The following is a 20,527-nucleotide window of genomic DNA, read 5'->3' as shown; positions in this document are numbered from 1 at the left end:
TTAGTCTTAGTCTGTATAAATGTGGTCCTCCTGATCACAATAAATGAATCAACTCTTATATTATGTGTTGAGGTTTTTAGAAATTTTCTTCTTTAAAATATCTGCTTTAAGAACAACTTCTGTTAGTTCCTTGGTCAAAATTACAGTTGCTACTTTCTTCTACCTCAGTATTACATTCATTAAACCTAAGTGAAAATAATGCATACTATACTTAAAGGTTTTTCTATACTTTTCAATAGTTATTTTCAAGTGTTTTTGTTTAAATACAAAGTTGGTAAAATACATTTTTAAATAGCTGGAATTGTTTGTGTGTAGACAATGATTATAGGAACATTTAACTATGGATATATTAACAAATAAAAGCCAAACAGTATTAAGTTTTTCTTCGGTTGTTACTAGTAGAATATATTTCTTTTTATATAAATTCTACGAATAGCTGCAGTTTAAAACACTAACATGTTAATTGGTCTAAATTGTGCTGGTGTATATTATGCTATCTGTTCTTCTTCTGGCATGGTTAGTTTTTAATTATTTTAATGTTAATTTTAAATTTTAGAAATGAAATTGTGAAAAATGAAAATGTGAAAAAAAACTTTTGTTTTTATGTGACCAATTCTTTGTTATTCCAGAAAATAGAAAACAACTTCACATAGATTACGGGAAGAAAACACAGTCTATTAAAGAGGCTTTTGTTTTAACCAATGCATTCCATGAGCCTTGCTAACAAAGATGAATGAATAGATTTATGTTTTCTTCTTTTCTGTGGAAATATGGCCAATGGTGAAGTGGCCAAAATTGTATAGAAAAGTTAAAATGAAGCATGGATCCCCGACAACTCAGACTGGATTCAAGCTCCATTGTAACTTCACAGTGGCTGAGCCAGAGCTTTTAACAATGAGACTGAGATGAATAAACTTGAAAATCTGCTTTGTAAAATTTACTCAAATAGGAAATGGGAGATAAAACAGATTTCAGACTGCATTTCCTGTGGGCAAAATAATGCATTACTTTTCTAGGGATAGAGTGCACTTGGAATTTATGCAATGGACAGGGAAGATTCTAGAATGAAAAATTACATTTCTTAAAACTCTCCAGAGACTACTGCAGAATCATGTGACCTGAAGAAGTCATTCCATGCATCTCCTGATTTCCAGGAAAACATATTTCTATCCTACTGCAAGAGGTGACATTTTATTTTCTCCATAAAAGAGTCTCTTAGGAGGTTATTTTATAGTTTCTCTCTCAGACCCATTCCAAAGACTTTTTCTTGGTCCAGACAAGACTCATATCTCTTATAAAAGATGGAGAGCAGGTAGACTAGCTTATTCAGGGCTTGGAGAATGTGTGAGAGAGTAATTTAAAGTTTTTCCTTTTATCATTGAAATTTTATCTATATCCTTCTAAAGTTATTGAGCCAGAGCTGCAGAATGATTTTCAAGTATTCCAGAAGATATAAAATATACCATTGCCTACTTCAAAATTGTTTTTCTTCTGCATGTGCATTTTACCACTGTGTGTGGGCTTATTTGTTGCTAACTAATGCTGTCAGTGATAGAAAAATGATTACCAGAGGGGTAGGGGGTAAGGAAGAGTGAAATGGATAAAGAGGGTCAATTGTATCGTGGCAGATGGAAACTAGACTTTTGGTGGTAAATATGCAATTAGTGTATATAGCAATTTCAACCTTTTTCATCTCATGGCATACGTAAACTAATCACAAAAATTCTGCAGCTCACCCAAAAATACAGTATATATTTTGCTGATCTGACAAAAAAAAATAGGTATAATTTTGATTCATTTACACTGGATGTCTATTGTTGTCTTGGCTGTAGTTATTTTCTTATTGGACAATCTAAGGAAAAAGAGGTCAGTGCCCCCTGACTAAATAGTCAGCTATTGGATGTTTTGTTTTTTGTTTTTTAAATATATTTTATTGATTTTTTACAGAGAGGAGGAGAGAGGGATAGAGAGCTAGAAACGTTGATGAGAGAGAAACATCGACCAGCCGCCTCTTGCACACCCCCACCAGGGAAGCGCCCACAACCAATGCACATGGTCCTTGACCAGAATCGAACCTGTGATCCTTCAGTCCACAGACAGACGCTCTACCACTGAGCCAAACTGGTTTCGGCACCTATTGCATGGTTTAAAAATTCTTGCAGCACACTGGTTGAAAATTCTGGTGAGTACAGATATAGAATTATCATGTTGTACACCTGAAAGTTATATGATGTTTTTAACCAATATTATCTCAATTAAAAAAAAAGAAAGAAAGAAAGAAAGAAAGAAAAAGGAAGGGAAAAAGAAAAGAAAATACCTGGTAAAGATTACATTAACTCTTGACCTACAAACCATCATAAATACACCAGACCACTTTGTTTTTTTCTATGAGTTCATGAGCCTGAATCAAGCAGCTATTACAAATCAATCAGCACTGCCATAGTAGACAAATTCTGATCATCTGAGCCCTAGCTTTTAATCAACCACCATAGTCTGTCAGGGAACAATTTCAATGAAAGATGGACTTCAAAAGCTAGAGAAAGACCTCAAAAACTATGTGTTTGTTTTTTTTTCTTTTGTAAATGTGCTTAATTTTAAGTGAGCAAAGATCTTTATTCCATTGGAAAAAGAAAATTCATTTATTTATTAGTACATCACTCCCATCTGCATCAAAATAATCCAACCACTGTCCTTCCAGGCAAAGGAAGAAATAATGTAAGATTTAAGGGTATTTGCTTCTTTTGAACATTAGTAGCAGAAACAGATCTGTTGTCATAATGCTCCTGACAATACTTAGGAACAGGAGGCTGGGGTTCAGGCCTTCAAGAACTCCTCAAAGTTTTTCATTTCATTGTGGGCACAGTGTTCCTGATGCTTTGAGGCCAGGCTCAGGGCCAGGCTCTTCACCTGATTTTGTACATGGGGCTCTTGGAAGAAGGTGATTTCAACTAAGTTCCCAGAGTTTACTATACCCATCGCTAATAGGATTTGGTTCATCCATTCTATGTCAGGAATTATGGGTTGGTCTGGGCCAAGATAGAGTCAGACAGTCATGCCTCCTGTGAAACACCAACAGGTCTCTCAATTCCTGTACAGGAAACCACCACTACCGAAAGTGAACCATGGTGGTGGAAGAAGTATCCTCAGAAGCCTGTCCGGGCTGGGCAGACATCCACTGAGCCCCCTGGACCACAGCACTGACTTGTGGACCATGCTAGACCAGGCCCAAGAGTGAAAGTTTTCTGTCAACTAAAACCTTCAAAGCATTAGTTCCTTCAGGTAATAATGTGTTGGCATATATGTTCTCAGACATTCGTTCAATCTTCAATTGTATTGTACAAAAAGACTAAGATATGAGGACAAGAAAATATCATCTTTTGTGACAACAGTGAAGTGTTATCCAATCAAAACCTCTGGGATGAAGAAAATGCTTTGTCCCGTCCAATATGGTAGCTACTGGCCACATGTGGCTCTTATGCATTTCAAATGTGGTTAGCACAGCTGAGAAACTAGATTTATTTTTTTAGAAAGTAAATTAGACTCTTAAAACTAAAAATTCAAATAGCCACATGTCACTAGAGGCTATAGTATTGGACAGGGAAATTCTATAGAATATTTCCCTGGAATATATCTTATCTTATAATGTGATCGAGAGTATTCTGATTAAATTATGTTCCTTCTCTGCTGTAAGTCTATTTAAAATGTATGCTATGAAAAAATAATTATAAACCTGACATTGATGCATACTTTAGAAATGTGTGAAGATGATGGTGGTATGGATTTTAAAAATATGAAATATAAAAAATGTGGGCTGGTTCCTAAGAAAGTATTTATGTAAACTTATTTAAAAATAGAAACATGATATTTCTTTATATATTCTGTTCATTATAAAGGTGTATGCAGAGTTTTTTATAGGCTGATATATTCTATTATTTGTAAACAGAAATTTTCTTTTGTAGTTTTTTCTTACATCATCTAGTATATGATGAACATTCAAAAATATTTTTAAAAATATTTTTATCAAGTTCTATTACCCACAGGAAGAACCCTCCAAATCCGCTGAGGAACAGTGATAAAAAAAATAGTTCTTCAGCAACTCATCATATACTTGCTTCAAAATTGCCCTTGGCTAATCAGTTCACTGCAGGAACTCAAAAGAAATAAAAGCTCAAACTTTGACCAGTGGCATTTCTTAACACATATCCAACTCTTTCCCCAAAAGTAATAGCAAGTCATAATCAGTTAGTTTTTGCTTTGTTATTAGGTTGTCTCTGTGCTGTATTGCAAGTACAGAAATGTCAAGCGACTCCATGTTCTCACTTAAAATGAACTAAAGTCTGGCCGGCTAGCTCAGTTGGTTAGAGTGTCATTCAAGATTGTGCATTTGATCCCCCGTCAGGGCACACACAAGAAGCAACCAATTAATGCCTAAATAAATGGAACAATAAATTGGCATTTCCCCCCTTCTCTCTTTCTCTCCTTTCCTCTCTCCCTAAAAATAAATCAATAAAAACATTAAAAAAAAAAAAAATGAACTGAAGGCCGAAACTGGTTTGGCTCAGTGATGGAGCGTTGGTCTGCGGACTGAAAGGTCCCAGGTTTGATTCTGGTCAGGGGCATGTACATTGGTTGCAGGCACATCCCCAGTAGGGGGCATGCAGGAGGCAGCTGGTCGGTGTTTCTCATCAACGTTTCTAGCTCTCTATCTCTCTCCCTTCCTCTCTGTAAAAAAAAATCAATAAAATATATTTTAAAAAAATGAACTGAAGGTGTGTGTTGGCTTTACATTCAGTTCTTAGTCTTCAACAGGTGTTGCTAAAAAAATAATTAATACAAGATAATTCAATAGAAATTTTTCTTGTAGTTCTTTAGTTCAGGAAGAATGGTTCTGCATTTAATTTTCTCAGGAGATTAACTGAGACTTAGCAAATAATTACCAGTAGCAGGAATCTTAGACTAGACCTCCTGTGTTCTGGACCAAATTGACAGTCTTGGGACCCTCCAGTACTGAGGCAGAAAACCAGTTTCCTATTAGCAAAGACATTATGCAAAATTCTCTGAGTAGGTGTTGGGTTTTCTCTTAAACCTCCAGCTCCCTATTGATTAAGACTGTCTAGGCTTCTGAAAGTCAATCCAGAAGGATTAATTCCTATTTTTGATTATTGAGCCACATATTGATTCTTGACCTCCTCTAGTAAGTCACCTCGGAAACTCATTTGTTTATATCATCATTATAGCCTAGCCTAAAATTCCAGACACAGCATCCAGTTCAAAAATATTCCAGAATGGTTTGTGTATGATATCACTAGTATATATATATAATATATATATTACATATATACTAATAAAAGAGAAAAATGCTAATTGACTGTATCTTCACTATGCCTATAGCCAATCAGAGTGAGTATGTAAATTAACCCAATATAATGAAGGTTAATTTGCCAGCTTCCTGCTAGAGCAGGGACTTGCTGGCTTCAGGCTACCCAGGAGCATGAACATGCTGCCTCCCAGGCAGCCTAGGAGCTGGGACTTGCTGGTTCCCAGTGGGAGCGAGGACTTGCCAGCTCTGGGCAGCCTAGGAGTGGGGACGTGCCAGCTCCTGGGCAGTTGGGGTGGGAAGCGGGGACTTGCTGATTCCCAGGAGGCTGGGAGTAAAGCCAGGGGGTTATTGCATGGATATTGTGCAACTGGCCTCTAATATGTATATATACTAGAGGTCTAGTGCACAAAATTCATACACAGGGGAGTTGTCCCTCAGCCCACCCTGCACCCTCTCCAATCTGAGACCCCTAGAGGGATGTCTGACTGCCCGGTGGGATCGGGCCTAAATGGACAGTCAGACATCTTTCTCACAATCCAGGACTGCTGGCTACCAACTGCTCACCTTGCCTGCCTTCCTGATTCCCCCTAACCACTTCCCTGCCAGCCTGATTGATGCCTAATTGCTCCCCTGCTAGCTTGTTTGCCCCTAACTGCCCTCCCCTGCAGGCCTGGTCTCCACCACCTGCTCTCCACCTGCAGGCCTGGATCCCCCCTACCTGCCCTTCGCTGCAGGCCTGTTTGCCCCCAATTTCCCTCCTCTGCCAGCCTGGTCACCCCTAATTGCCCTTCCTTGCTGGCCTGATCACCCACAACTGCCCTCCCTTGCAGGTCTGGCTCCTCCCAACTGCCCTTCCCTGCTGGCCATCTTGTGGTGGCCATCTTGTGTTCACATGGGGGCAGGATTTTTGACCACATGGGGGCAGCCATCTTTTGTGTGAGAGATGGTCAATCTGCATATTACTCTTTTATTAGATAGGATAGAGGCCTGGTGTACAGGTGAGGGCCAGTTGGTTTGCCCTGAAGGTTGTCCTTGGGGCACAGGGCAGCCTGGGTGAGGGGGCCTGTGGTGGTTTGCAGGCTTGCCCTGGTATCTGGTATTTTATTTATCTTCCACAATTGAAACTTTGTAGCCTGGAGCAGAGCCAAGCCTCCTGCTTGCTCCATGAAGGCAGCCGTTCTATTGGAATTTATTTATCTTCTATAATTGAAACTTTGTAGCCTTAAGTAGAGGCCTGGGCTGGTCAGGGTGTGCGGAACGCTTGGCTTCCTCCATTGCTGGGGGCAACCCTAGCCTCCTGCTCTCTGTAACTCTGTGGCTGCCGCCATTTCTTTTGTGATTTATCTTTTATAATTGAAACTTTGTAGCCTGGAGTGGAGGTCTTGGCCAGCCACGGTGTGTGGAAAGCTTGGCTTCCTCTATTGCTATGGAAACCCCTGCTCTCTGTGGCTGCAGCCATCTTGGTTGGGTTTAATTTGCATAATTGTGCCTAATTGGATGGTGGGCGTGGCTGGTGTAGCAGAGTGATGCCTAATTTGCATATTACTCTTTTATTAGAAAGGATATATACCTGATCATCCCCTAACCACTCCCCTGTCAGCCTGATCAACACCTAACTGCTCCCCTGACAGCCTGATTGCCCCCAACTGCTCTCCCCTGCTGGCCTGGTCACCCCAACTGCCCTCCTGTGCAGGCCTTTTCCCTCCCAATTGCCCTTCCCTGCAGGCCTGGTCCCTCCCAACTGCCCTTCCCTTCAGGCCATCTTGTGGTGGCTATCTTGTGTCCACATAAGGGCATCCATCTTTGACCACATAGGGGCAGCTATCTTCTGTGTTGGAGTGATGGTCAACTTATATATTACTCTTTTATTAGATAGGACATACATGTGTATATTATATATATATATATCTGTGTGGTGTGTGTCTTGTAAAAATATTTCTGACAAATAACTCATATTGATGATAGGTGAATAGCCTAAATTACTTAGGAAGTTCTCTGCCTTCCCAACTGTACACCTGGCATTAGATACAAATCAATATGAAATGTGACATGGTGAAATATGTACCTTTTTATCAGCTTGTAGATTTGGATTAGGAAGATCTTACACCATCAAAACTTCCCAAGGAAGCTCCACAATATAATTGGGAATTTCTAATGACAAATGGCTGAGAGCCTTGCTATTTTCAATTGCATTTACTGACTAGTAGAGGTATCATAGATAATGAAGATGATTTCAGTACCATGTAGTGATGGTATAACTTAGTACACAGACTCACAATTGGAGAAAAATTCTAAAACAGGCTCACAGTCAGTTCAAATAAAAACATTATGGGCCTTAATGTGGTCATGGAACTTCTTGTCTCCAATTTTAACATCAGGGATTCCTTAATTTTTGCTTGCTTCTATGTTTTAGATGACACTGTAAGCAGTTGGTGTCCCAGTGCCATCTGGCACATACAGCAAACATAGATTCATTACCATATGGTGAAATGCCAGTAGAATAAAACAAGGTTTCATTTCATCATAACTTGCTGAAACATAAAAGTCAAGAGATAGCTGACATTAGGGAAAGTTCTTCATATTAGTGAGTTCAACACTGAGGAATGCCTGCTCTTCATCATGGAGGTAGTCTTTGGAAGATGTTATTTACTCATTTGTGTGTATAGGGTAAAGTCATTATATTATTATATTTGTTACTAGAGGCCCAGTGCATGAAATTTGTGCACTGTGGCATAGGTCAGACTTGCCAGAGGGTCCCTCAGCCCAGCCTTCACCTTCTCCAATCTGGAACAGCCCTCTTACAATCCAGAACTGCTGGCTCCCAACTGCTCGCCTGTCTCTGCCTGATTGCCCCTAACCGCTTATGCCTGCCAGCCTGATCACCCCTAATCACTCCCCTGCCAGCCTGATCGACACATAACTGCTCCCTGCCTGGCCCAATTGCCCCTAAATGCCTTTCCCTTCTGGCCTGGTCACCCCTAACTGTCCTCCCCTGCAGGCCTGATTGCCCCCAACTGCCCTTCTCTGCTGGCCTAGTCACCACTAACTGCCCTCCCCTGCAGGCGGACCCCCCCACCCCCAACTGCCCTCCCTTGCTGGCACGGTCACCTCTAACTGACCTCCCTGCTTCCTAATCTCCCTCAACTGCCCTCCTCTGCAGGCCTGGTCCCCTCCACCCCCCACACTGCCCTCCCTGCAGGCCTGATCACCCACCCTGCCCTCCCTGCAGCCTTGGTCTCCCCCAACTATCCTTCCCTTCAGGCCTGGTTCCCTCCAACTGCACTCCCCTACAAACCTGGCCCCCCCAATTTCCCTCCCCTGCAGTCTCCCCCAACTGTCCTCCTCTGCTGGCCCAGTCACCCCTAACTGCCCTCCCTACTGTCTTGATCGCCCACAACTGCCCTCCCCTGCAGGCCTGGTCCCCACCAACTGCTCTCCTCTGCAGGCCTGGGTGTCCCTTCTCCCCTAGCAACTGTCCTTCCCTGCAGGCTCAGTTGCCCCCAACTTCCCTCCTCTGCTGGCCTGGTCACCTTTAACTGCCCTCCCCTGCAGGCTTGATTGCCTCCAACTGCCCTCCCTTGAAGGCCTGGTCCCTCCCATCCTGTGGTGGCCATCTTGTATCCACATGGGGGCAGCCATCTTGTGTGTTGGAGTGATGGTCAATTTGCATATTACTCTTTTATTAGATAGGATTATAATTACTTTTTCCTCTCTGTCTCATTCCACTCTCTCTTTCATTAGATAACAGAATAAATGAAGAGCTTTCCTAAAGCTTTCTGTAAATTTATTCTCTTATAATTTCCTCATCAAATATGTTTTAGGTATTTGTTATTACATAAGGAAATCTAAAAAATGAGGTCCCTTGAAATAGTTTATTCAGATTTTCTACCTCTCTTTGATAATTTATATTATTCTAGAAAATAATCCATTTCATTCAAGTTTCCAAGCTTATTGCTAATTTTGAAATGTTCTGTTATAATTAAAAAATATCTTTATTTCTAACTACATTTATTTATTTGTGTTTTATTTTGAACTTTGCTTTATTTAATGTATTTTCTTTAACATATTCACAAAAATATTTTATTAGCATTTTAAATGAGGCACCAATTATGTTTAGTCAATTATTGTTATTATAATATTTTGTATGTTTATCATCATGTTAGGGCTTTATCTTTATTCCTCCCATTGCTTTTATTTGGGTTATTTTGTTGTTTCTGTAGAAACATTAATTTATTTAATCTCTCTTGTTTTTAATAACTAATTAAAATATAAATCCTTTAGAAGTTTACTTCTGTGAAAGTTTAAGATATTAAAGTTTCTGAGTGCTTAAGCATATTAAAATAGATTTATTTTAGTTTTGCACTTGGATAGTTTTTTATAAATATATTTTTAGAGGGAGAGAAAGGAAAAAGGAGAGATAGAAACATTGATGAGAAAGAAACATCATCAATTGGCTGTCTCCTGCACACACCTACTGGGGATTGAGGCTGCAACCGAAGCATGTGCCCTGACCAAAAATCAAACAGTTGACCTTTTGGTTCATGGGTCAGTGCTCAACCACTGCACCACATTGACCAGGCTATTTTTACTTTTGAAGTCTTATTGTATAAATTTCAGATTCAAAGTTATTTTCTCTTAAGATTTAGAAATACTTTTTACTGCTTTCTTTCATTTTGTGATAATGATCAGAATTTTATGTCACTCTGATTCTTATTTCTGAAACTTCTATTTCTTTTCTTTCTGGTAGATTTTGATTTTTATTATGTTTGTGCTTCTGGTATTTTGAGTGAGGTTTAATATTTATTTTCATTCTTGGAACTTAATGAGCACTGTCAACCTAAAGACTCATGCTTTTTTCTCAATTCTAGAAAATAATTGGCCATTGTTTTCCTCTTTTTCATTCTTTCTATTGTTTTCTTCTAGAGATACCAAATTTTGGTTGTCTACTCCAAATGTTTTAAGTTTTCTTATTAGCTTTTCATAACTATATCTTATTTGTGCTACATTTAAAATAATTATCCAGTTCATTCTCCCAAATTATTCAGTTTATTGCTCTAGCTAGTATTATTTCTCATTTAATTTATTTAGTATTTATTTATTTAGTGAATATGCTACCAAAGTCAATAACTGAAACACATGCATTAACTTACATATGTTATATGTGCCTCTCTTATCTCATCTCTGTTTATCTAACCCAACTATGTTGTGTTTATTTTTCATTTGCTTTTTTAAAAGTTTGACTACTCATAAGACATGTGCCTAAAATGAATGGGTTAGTCTACTTATTTTTGTAGTTTATTAAAACTTGTGTATGTGATCTCCTGAGACTTAGTTTTCATTCATTATTAAGGTTCAGGGTGTTTCTGTGAGAGCCTTTTTGAATGAGCTCAATGTTTAAATCCATAAACTAAGGAAAGCAGGTTTCCCTCTCTAATGTGAGTGAGCTCACCCAATCAGATGAAGGCCAAATAGAACAAAAAAGCTGACTCTCCCCTAAATAAGAGAGAATTCTTTTCTGGCCAATGGTCTTTCAGCTGGAACATCAGGGTGTTGTTTTTGTTTTGTTTTGTGTGTATGTGTTTTCCCCTCCTGAAAGGGGATTCTTGGTGAGAAGTGACACAGAACTTGGTTGAATTGTGTTTTAGTGTTTTGTGGAAAGTAGAACTTGTGAATGTAAACTTGGATATTTAGCTGAGGAAATTTCTAAGCAAAATGTTGAAGGTGTGGACTGGCTCCTCCTGACAATTTATAGTGAAAGGTGAGAAGAGTAACATAAATAAAAGGAATTGTTAAGACTTGAGGATTTGGAAAACTTTCAGCTTATCCATATTGCCAAAAATGAGGAAGTTTGTTTTAAAGAGTCCCTTAAGGGTGTGGCTGAACCACCTTTGATAAGGAGATTACCATGGGTGTGAACTGCAAATTTAATCAGCCATCTCTGAAGAAGCCAGGAATAGAGAGGAGATTATACTAGCAGAAACATTGCCAGCTGTTACAATAAGAGTCAGAAAAAAAATTGAACCAATTGAAAGAAAGAAGGTTGTCAGATTTATTAGATTCTACAAAACCAGAAATTAGAGCTATCCCACTGTGAACGTGTGTCATCCTTCAAGGAAAGGCAAGAATGCCCCAGAAGATGATTCAGGATCAGCAGGGTTGCCATTCTCACCCAGGGGACAGGCTAGTTCACCCTCAGTTCCGAAGGGTTAGGGCTCCTTTTCTCCGGAGGCCAGGATGCTATTGCCCAGTGCATCAGGGGTGCTGCTGCCCCCACAGAGCCTTGCAGGGCAGAGCATCAAAACAAAAAGGGTTATTCTGGATCTGTTAGATCTAATGGAAATCTGCCTTGATAGGCTTTATTTCTTCTTCCCAGTTTCCCCTTTTGGAGTGGGAGTCTCTCTCCAATGCCTGTCCCACCATTCTATTGTGGAAGCACATTACTTGGGTAGTTTCACAGGTACAAGCTGGAGAGGAATTTTGCCTCAGGATGAATCATACCTGGAATTTCACTCATATCTGATTTATAAGATATTTAGGTAAAACTCTGAACTTTAGACTTTAGATGTGATACTGGAATGAATTAAGACTTTTGGCCTAACCTCTATGAAATCTCCTCCACCACACCTGGGCCTTTAATGATAGAGCTTGGAAGTATCCCCTTCTCCACACCATATATTCCACAGGAATCATTTCCATGTGTATTTTAAATGATTGATCAGATTCAACTAGAGAAGTCCTGGGAGGTGGATAGAGGAAAATGACTCAGCATCTAATGTGCACTTTACCAGCCCAGAGGCTACCAAAAGCCTGCCCTTTGCCAGGCAGAAGGAACAGGAGTTACCTGGGAGCTAGAGAAATGCGAACAATATCCCCAGGAAGCTACTGGAGGTTGTGCTCCACTGAAATGAAGTACTAAAGGAAGAAAAAAGAAGACATAGGACAGGAAACAGAAGATACAACGCATGAGAAAAAGGAAGTGATTCCCTGACAACTGTGCACTGGAAATAGAAGGCTCCAGGAGAGACTTCTTCAGCGTCATGAAGCGTGTAGGACACCTCCTCTTTCTCTACCTCAGCCTCTGGAGGGAGAGATTTAAACAATCATTAAGAAACTGAGGCTTGGTTTAGTGATGAATAGCAAAACAAAATAAGAAAATTATGAACTGCAGGAAAAACAAAAAGCTGAGCAGGAGAAGCAATCAGAGTGTACAGTAGCATTTTGCCCAGGATGTGAGTACCTATAATACAAACAAATTTATGTTTTAAAAAGTACAGTGTAACTATATTTGGCATATAAAGCAATGGGAAGTGTGATGGAGTGGGAGAAAGAATGGGGGAAGTAAAATAAGCAAAATCCTTATTTTCCATTAAGGGAAATCAATAGATAATACCTAAAAGTGAAAAACCAAGAAATAGCAATATAAATATGTAATGTAGAGAAAAGAAGATAAAGAGCAAGATAATCAGTTGAAAGATGAACTGACTGCCTTTGAAGAGGGGAATACAGGCAAGGGGTGGGGTGGGAGACTGTCTCTGCTGTTCCAGTGCAAAACTCTGACCACGGACCCAGCTACTGGCCAAAGAAATGCAGGCGTTTTTCCTCCATACTCATTTATGAGGAGTTGGGCCAAAATCTCAGAGAAGACAGTTTTTAAAGCATACAAAAATTGAAAGTTTGGGTTTTAAGTTTTACTGCATGGCTGTGATAAAAAATATTTGCAGTTGCTGTCATTAGGACATTAAATTATGGATTAACCATAGCCCAAAGAAATGTGATGATATGCATATTAAGAACAGAAAACTATTCAAGGTACTTAACTAGGTGAATAATCTGGGCGGCATAGAGCCCTACCAGTATGAGCGAATTATCTCTATTTACTTAGCCAGATCCTCACATGTGAACCCAGATTTTCAAAGCAAGTCTATAGCTGCTGTGTAAAACAGCATGGGGGCTGCACAAAACAATTAAAAATAGAATTACCACAAGACAGAGCAATTGCACTTCTCCATATATATATACACACAAAATAATTGAAAGCAAGGTCTCAAAGAGATATTGGTACACCCTATGAACATTGCGGTGAACATGCAGCATTACTCACAATAACAAAAAAATAGAAGCAATCCTAGTGATCCTGGGCATACTAAATGTGGTGTAATCATATTATTCAGCCCTTAAAAGGAAAAGGGGAAATTCTGACACAGGTTACAAGGTGATGAATCTTAAAGACATATGCTAAGTGAAGCCAGTCACAAAGGAACACATACTGTATGAGTCCACTTAAATGAGTTACCTAGAATTTTAGAATTCACACAGACCAAAAGTAGAACAGTGGTTGCCAGGGGCTAGGAGGAGGGAAGACAAGGGAGTTAACTGTATAGTTTCAGTTTTCAAGATGAAGAGTTCCAGAGATGGATGGTGGTGATGGTTGTACAACAGTGTGAATGTGGTCAATATCACTGAAATGTGTACTTAAAAATGGTAAATTTTATGTTATGTATATTTTAACACAAATAAAACAAGTTTAGCAAAAAAAAAAAAAAAGAAAAAAAAAAAGAAGAAGACTTTTGGACTGTGAAATGGAATGAATGTATTTTGCATGTCAGAAAGATATAATTTTGGGGAGACCAGAGTGGAATGTTATGAGCTGAATTCATATATGAATCCCTAACCCCGAAATGGGGTTCTATTTGGAGTAGGAAATAATTAAGGTTAAATGGGGTCATAGCAATGAGGTTCTGATAGGATTAGTGTCCTTAGAAAAAGAGACACCAGCAAGCTCTCTTATCGTGTGCCTAGGGTTGTCAGGACAAAGCACCTGCCTGAAAGCCAGGAAGAGAACTCTCGCCCCCCAAAAGCTTTGCCAGCTCTTGATCTGGGACTTCCAGCCTCCAGAACTGCGAGAAATAATATCTGTTTCTTAAACGACCCAGACTGTGATATTTTGTTATGGCAGCCCAAGTTGTCAGTTATAAATGGCAAAGGCAGTTGTATGTAGTGTTTTCCTAAACCAGTGTTTTTCAACCTTTTTGGGCAAAGGCACACTTGTTTCATGAAAAAAATCACGAGGCACACCACCATTAGAAAATGTTAAAAAATTTAACTCTGTGCCTATATTGACTATATATAAAGTAATTCTCTTGAATAGGAATCAAATAAACACAAAGAAAGTATTTTATAATTACTTTATTATGAAATATTAAGTAAACAAAATAGTGAAAAATTATAAAATTCTTGTCTTGTCTGCACCTACGGCACACCAGGCAACATCTCGCGGCACACTAGTGTGCTGCGGAACAGCGGTTGAAAAACGCTGTCCTAAACACTAGATTTCCTAAATTGTTTTATTACATATCAGAAGGCAATTTGGGGAGGTTGATTAGTACACTGCTGCTATTGTCTTTAGCTATGGAAAAACTCACACATTTGTTAAATCCTGTGTGACTTATTTCTTTTGTTTGTTGCTTAAAGTGTTACATATAGTATTACATATGTCTCCTTTTTCCTCCATTGACCTCCCTCTTCCCACCCCCCCCACCCCCCACCCCTGTGAGTGATTTCTTTAAAGAATTCTGAATACAGTTCATTTGGTTTTTCTGATTCTTGATATATTTGGACTTTTTTCATTTCTTTCTACTTGTGCCGTTTTCCTTTTCTCTTACCATTTTTGTATTTAGTATTTTAAATCTTTCTACTCTAACTTTTTTCTCTCATTCAACTATATACACTCTACTTTTGTTTTTGTATTGATTACCATTGAAATTTTACCATACATATTTAATAAAACAAAATCTAAATGTAAAAATATCTTTATTTTTATCCTATAGAAGAGATAATCTTGTCCTTTCTTTCTGGTTGTTCAATACTTTTTCTTGTTTTCAAACCCTCTAGTTCTACTAAGAAGGATCTTATGGAATTCTTTTGACTTATCCTGTTTAGGGAAAGTCATGATCACTAGATCTGTGGATCCATGTTTTGCATTCTTTCTGAGAGATTAAATATTGCCTTTCCCCATCCCATTCATGTCTATGTGGGTTGCAAGTAGACTTATGTTGGTCCTTATCATTCTATGTTTCAAACTCACATTTTCTTATTTCCTTATTCCTTTTTGCTACATGTAGAATAACTTTAGGGGTAATATGTCTCAGTTTACCAGTTCTCTCTCTATGGCATTAACTCACCCACAGAATTTTTGATTATTAAAAATATATATTTTTTAATTTCTAGAAGCCTTTTTCCTAAAGTTTCTATTGCTATTAAGTTTTTGATGAATACTCAGCTTTGTAGTGAATATTTAAAAAAATTATTCATTCAGTTATGAAATATATCAAATTTATTTAATATCTAAAGTTTTTGTGAATCTAAATGTTATTTCTTGTTTATGCTGACTGATGCTAATAGCAGTGATTTTAGTAATTTTGTTTGTGAGTTGATTACTTGATCTTAACTGGGGTGAGTCCTTCAGAACTTACACATTTATTAAATCTAATGTGATTCAAAGAGTTAGAAAGAGAACCACAAGACTCTTTTTTCTGAAAACATTGAGTTTAGTCCACTTATTTATCTTGATTGGTGTTATAGTGAACCTTTTTTAGTTACTTCTACTTGCCCCATTTTTCCCCCTCTTATTATTTTAGATTAAAAATATTTTATTTTATTTTTCATCAACTGTATCTCTTATTTAAAATTGTTCTTTCTATTTTTCATCTTTTATTGGTTATCATTGAGCCCCACCATCCATATCTATATATATAAAAGCCAAGTGACCAGAATGACCAATCGCTATAATGTGCACTGTGACCAGCCAATTGGTTCAGTGGGGGCAGGGCCAGTTGGCCAACCTTTTGTGGCCCTCCCCTCAGCTGACCTGGCCCCTGATTGGCCGCCCCACCCCAACTGAGGGTGGGGTCAGCAGGCCAACCAACCCGGCCCATGATTGGTCCCCTGCACCCCAACTGGCGGTGGGATCAGCAGGCTAACCTCCCATGGCCCCTTTTCCTGGCCAGCTGGCCCCCATCAGTCCCAATCGGGGTGGGCCGGACTCTACCCACGCACAAATTCGTGCACCAGGTCTCTAGTCTAAAATAAAATCCTAAATTAAATAATGGCTTTACCTTTATTCCAAATAATACATGAACTTTAGAACACTTTTTCTCTGATTGTCTTCCCTCAGACTTACTTATAGTCTATAGGTTTAATTACATTAGTTCCTCTCTGGCTCCCCAGTGCTTTAGGTCCCTTATGCCCAAGCACATTTTCTCAAGTCTGAGGCCTCAGATCCTGGCTCCACTAGCTTAATTTTTGTGTATTCTTAATCAGACTTCTGAGCTGTCATCCCACCTCAGATGTTAGCCTCAGAAACCCTAGGCCCTGCATGCCTGGCTGTGTTCATGTTTATTTATCTGAGGGTTTCCCTGGAGAACATGCCCACCTTTTGTAAGACCAATAATACCTGCAAGAGTAAGTTATTTCTAGGATCTACTTACTGTGAGAAGAGGAATCATCCACAGCAATGACCATTTGTGATACCTAATTATGAACTTTTGATTTTTTAATTTCAATTGTTTTTTCTCTCAAATCTAAGATATCTGATTTGATTTTTATAAGAACTTGTATCACTAGTTTTGTTTTGTAAACTACTGTTAATTTTATATATATATGTAATTACAGTAAGTAAAAGAAACAAAACTCTCTGCTCTCATGAGTTCATTATTTTAGTAAAAAAAAAAAAAAAAAAAAAAGTGGAGCCAAAACCTGGTTGGCTCAGTGGTAGAGCGTCAGTCTGCAGACTGAAGGGTCCCAGGTTCGATTCTGGTCAAGGACAAGGTACATTGGTTGTGGGCACATCCCCGGTGGGGGGTGTGCAAGAGGCAGCTGGTCAATGTTTCTCGTCGACGTTTCTAGCTCTCTATCTCTCTCCCTTTCTCTCTGTAAAAAATCAATAAAATTGTTAAAAAAAAATTAAAAGTGGATAACATTCATAGAGTGCTTAAAATGTGTCAGGTATTAGTCAATACTAATATTTTCCACATCCTGTAAAAAAACAAATAACCATTTCTATCTTTACTTATTATCTCCCTGGATATTAAGATATATATTTGAAAATTATTATTATTTTGCTCTACTATTTCTATCTATTCTTTCAAGGTTAAATTATTCCACAAGTGGATCTTGTTTTTCCTCCTTCATATTAGATTTCTGGATGCTTGGTGTTTTGCTGTTGTATTTGCACTATGTCAGAATGACTTTTTCTTGGCCCATTATAAATTATAATGACCTCCTTAGGAGACCACCTTGTAGCAGAACTAACCCAAATCTCAAGAACTTAAAAACTTCAAATTTTAGTGTGTGTTTTTATTTTTAAGTTCAAGTTTTAAATAACTCTTAAAGTATTAAAAATGATATATTTAATAAAAATCTCCTGTGAGCACATGCGTGTGCACATACACACACACTCATGTATACATATATGAATATGTATAGGTTTAATTAAATTAGTTCCTCTCTGGTTCCCCAGTGCTTGAGGTCCCTTATGCCCAAGCACATTTTCTCAAGCCCCAGCTTCAGATCCTGGCTCCACTAGCTTAATTTTTGTGTATTCTTAATTTGATTCTTAATCAAAAGATGCTGCTGATATATATATATATATATCAGCAGCATCTTTTGAAAACTTTGGCCCCTTTTTGCTACTGTAACTTCCTGTTTGTTTTCTGTATTGAGGTATGTCTTTCTAATCTATGGAGATCTTCTATTTTGATTTTCAAGCATAAATATGTATAGTCATTTTTTTAATCTCCTTTCTATCATTTCTACCAGTTTTGTGAGAAAGAATGAGATTTCATTCTATGCTTAATCTGCCATCTTAAGTAGAAAATTCAATTTAGATTTCATATGTCATTTTAGAATCTCTAGTAAAAAGTTCACCAGTGTGTTATCAATAGTTTTTTTCTCACATTTTTTTTTTATTAGAAGTCTTCTCTACCTGTATAGCAAACAGTAACATTGTTTCATTACCAAAGCATTTCCTTGAGTTTTTGTGAATTAATAAGTAATCAGTAAGTAAAACTACTGAAAGTCTTTATAATTAATTTTACACTCAGACAGAAATTATAGCTAAGAAAACCTCAAGTACTTTTAGTCTTAAATGAATGAGAAGTGGAAAAATAGTTTTATTACAACTACCATTTGAGGGCTATTAAGTGCCAGAAGTATAGAGCATGCCTATTCAAGGTCCTATATACATACCAACTATTTCAATGATAGAATGAAATCCTCTCAGTACACAATTCCTCTGAAGCAGGGTGAATACCATCAATTCTTTAATGGATCCCTAAATACATGTTTTCATTTCCCTCACATAGATAATGAAAGGCGTACAGACCCCTGTGGAGCACCTCTTACCTCTTGTTATTCTCTGTCCCTTCTTCAGTGAAGATGCCTCTCTATGAATTTGTACTCTGAATAGGAACCTCCAGTTCACTAAGTAGCCATCTTATAGTTGCACATTATTCCAGCTGTGCCAGCAACAGCTGTGAACCAGAGAAATGCATATCATCATAGAGCTTATGGAGCTCAATATGTTAGTTCTGTTTATTCAAAAGACCACCTGTGCTCCTGGGGAAATTGGAGAAGTTCCAAAGAAGAATGAAGACACAGCAGACAGTAATGACACCTGCAGAGCTGTAAGCTGAAGCATCATTGCTTTGGGTTAAAAACAATGTGACAGTCATGTGGGAAACTTGACTTCTAATAGCTATAGCAGAGCATTTTTGTTTAGAATATTAATTAGCAAGTAGACGGCTAAACGCCCAGTTTTCTTTTCTCACATATAGACAGGCTATAAAGTCATGACTACCACTGAGAGGGAAAACTTACATTGACATGGGAGAGGAATGCTCCTGGTTGTCCATTTTTTAAAAGCTATGTTTTCCTATGTTTCCTTTAACATTTGTGGAAGTTGTTTTATTGGCCCTAAATACAAAAAAAAAAATTTTTTTTTCTTCTTTTTTCTTGAGTAGATAATTACTCTGTCTTCTCCAAGTTGTTGAAGGAAAGTGCGTTACCTTGGGGCTCCTCATAAAACCTATCCATCAAGAATTTCACTGTTACCGTGATGATTCGTGTTCTGAGGGGAGAATACTGGTCAGAAAAGTCCAGGAATAAATGAAAGAGTGATGCATTATGATACCTGGTGCCCTTATATTATAGGCTGCTCCAGAAGGTAAAGTGCAGAATTTGCCTGACAGGATAAATAAATTGAGCCTAGGCTCAGGGTAGGAAAAATGCAAGTGGTCTTTCTTTCCCTGTCTGGGTTGTGTTCATGAGGAGAGTGAATTTCAGACTTATTCTGCCATAATCATGTGACATTGCTCTAGGCAAATAGTGTTGGTTGTGGTAAATCTCCCTTCAGCCTTCTGCTCCATTAAAGGCTCTAAGGCAATCATGAAGGCAAACCTTCGATACTGTAATGTCTGCCCTGACCCAGACATCATGGTACCTTTTTCAGGTTGTTTCTTTCCATAGCCTCTCAGTGCAAGTAAGGCTCCCAGAGCAGCTCGAGGTTTTACATCAGAGAAAACAGCTACTTGGGACTGAAATGATTTAGAAATTGCTTCTTTTAAGTCTCTCCAGAACACACTCTTCCTTCTGGCTTGCCTAGCTTTGTCATGAAAGCATAAATATAGTGTGGGGAAGCAGAACTTCCCAAATAATGGGACATGTTTCCTGCCCAGGATCTTTCATACTCTGCACTGTGGTATGCTACTGCAATTCTTGCAGAACCCATGGGCCATTTCTTAAATGAGGCGTGGTAAAGGTGCAGACTGTGAAAGGGGATGTTATATATAAACTAGAGGCCCAATGCACAGAATTTGTGCAAGAGGAGGCCTTCCTTCCCCCAGCTGCCGGCACTGGCTTCCCTCTGGCACCTGGGACCCGAGCTTCCCTGGCAGCCCCGGTTTCGTCCAGAAGGATGTCTGATCTAATTAGCATATTACACTTGTATTATTATAGATGTATTTGTTTCCCCATGTTGTCTAGGCTATATCTTTGCCCAAAGTGAGCAGAACATCCGGAAAAAAGAATATCACCTCAGCAGGGTATTATAGTAGAAGGTAGAGGGCAAACATACACAGGATTACAGTGTAATGTAGAAAAAAGTGTGAAAAATGCATAGTGGCAAGAGACAAAGCTCTTTGATTTTGAACT

Source organism: Pipistrellus hanaki, assembly GCF_964339955.1.
Source record: "Pipistrellus hanaki genome assembly, chromosome: 2".
Lineage (NCBI taxonomy): Eukaryota > Metazoa > Chordata > Mammalia > Chiroptera > Vespertilionidae > Pipistrellus > Pipistrellus hanaki.
Note: the sequence above shows the minus strand (reverse complement) of the source record.